At 26.6% G+C, this 2,113-nt stretch overlaps 1 long non-coding RNA gene across 1 annotated transcript in view; it reads right to left on the minus strand.

The window, feature by feature from the left end:
* LOC107876104 overlaps nt 1-1,726 on the minus strand; it is a 12,424-nt gene extending 10,698 nt beyond the window's left edge. Inside the window, exon 1 of the long non-coding RNA XR_001675976.2 lies at nt 1,415-1,726. This is a non-coding gene — a long non-coding RNA (uncharacterized LOC107876104). The remainder of the gene's footprint in view (nt 1-1,414) is intronic.
* Between the last annotated feature and the right edge of the window lie 387 nt (nt 1,727-2,113).

Below are 2,113 nucleotides of genomic sequence, written 5' to 3' on the forward strand. Positions count from 1 at the left end.
CCCTTTAGCCCGCAGGGTTCGAAGTCAAAGGATTTTTCAATTAAAGTGACGGTATTGAATAGGGATTAGTTTAATTTATAGAGTTGCCACTTGGAATTGAGTTATGGTGTTCCAAGTCACCTTTTTGAATCCCTAATCAAAAGAAAATGACTCTTTATTTTGGTCTGCGAAAACAGAAGATGGGTAAGGAATTCTGTTGACCGAGGGGAAGGTGTGAGACACTCCTCGAGTCCCGTGGTTCTAGCACGGTTGCTTTTATTGACTTATCTCGTTTTAAACTATTTTGATAAAATATGTTAAGGCCTAAAATCGCTCATTTTATTATACTAAAACTTGTATATTATCGTATATTAAATAAATCGTGTGAAAGATAATTTTAGAAAGAAAAAAATATTTGTCAAGGTGCATTATTGCATCCTTGAATTTTTAACTATATCAAAAAGATGTGTATGCCGTATTCTCAATTGATATGAGTACTTTAAACAAGTCTAAACCTATCTGGCATTAAAGACATTCATTGCCAGAAACAAAATCATTGAAATATGAAGACTCAGTGTTATATAATGAACTAGTACTTGTGTCAATTAGATGTTATTCGACAAAAACATTTCAACTTAAAGATGAGAATCCTGAAGTATGCTATACATATATATATATTTTAATTTAACACCTAACATTAACAAAAATATTGTAAATAAGGCAATACTGAAAGCATCACTATCAATTTTCCATATCTAAACTAGAATGATTAATTAATAAAAAAAAAATTGTTGTCTCTTAGGACCCTTATACATAATCTTAAGATTCCATTTGTTGTACAACTCACTAATTTACAAATTTAATGAAACTTAAAAAAAATAAAATTACTTACACAAATAAATAATTTTTTTTTTTTTAAAAAAAAAACTTAACATTATATGTATGAATATATTTTCAAATGTATTAATAGTGGTTGGGACATTGTCATTTTCTCATTTGATTTTTTCCTATGAAATATTTAAAATAGAAAGGGTGGCAACTTAATTACCAAACATGCACACATATACTATGAAGAACATTCACGGACATATGCTATTGAAATGAAATTACAAGAAAGAAAAATTAGAGAAAAATTGACACTTTTAAGAATTATATAAAATCAACTAGGCATTTCGTTAAATTTCATGAAACACTGATTGATGCTATCATGTTATAAGCCACAATATGTATTTCCCTGCATACTTACTAAATGGATTAAAATAATCTCAGCGATATATGTAAATATGATGGAATGCAATTCATATCGACATGAAATCATGCAAGTTATTTCGTTCATACTTTGATTCACAACTAAATTTATAAAATAAATAGTGCAAGATGAGATAAAATCCCGTATGACAAACTAAACCAAGTACAGAAGCAAGAACTACATTACCGGAAACTCAACAAGCCTCGATCTCAAACTCACTCTTTTTTTTCTTTCCCTTTTCTATTTAAACTTCTCCAATGATGTTTTTTCTTGTTTTCCTTTTCCTAATTTTCTAAGTGTTTGGCTTGTATGTGTCGTGTATGTGCTAATTTTTTTTTTTTCTGTTTTGTGTCCTTCTCTTTTGTAATGCATGCATATGTTTTCACTACATTTTTCTTTTTCATCACAAAATGTTCTCCCTCCCTCTCGTCTGTGTGTGTAGTGTTACATAGAAATTTAGGAGGGGAAGTTGAGGGAGTTGAGGAAAATTAGGGGGTGATTGGGGTAGATTTTTTAGGATAAGATCCCTTTTTGAAAAATAAATAAATAAATAAATAAATTATATATAAAATAAATAAGAAGAAGAAGAAAAATAAGAAAAATATTAACAAATTAATTTTTATACTTAATAAAATTATAATAAAATATAACAAACCTAAAATAAAATATAATTAAGAAAAAATAAAATTAATAGCTTTATTTATAAAAATCAAAATTAAAAGAAAATATTTTTGAAACTTTTTTTTATTTTTTGCATTATTTCAAAATTAAAAATAAGAATATCCTAAAATGTAGCTTATTTTTTGAATTTTTTTTCACAATTTTTAAAATGAAATCGACATAAAAATGAAATAAGAATTAAAATAATATCAGTCCAAATATAAA

Source organism: Capsicum annuum, chromosome 6 (assembly GCF_002878395.1).
Source record: "Capsicum annuum cultivar UCD-10X-F1 chromosome 6, UCD10Xv1.1, whole genome shotgun sequence".
NCBI lineage: Eukaryota > Viridiplantae > Streptophyta > Magnoliopsida > Solanales > Solanaceae > Capsicum > Capsicum annuum.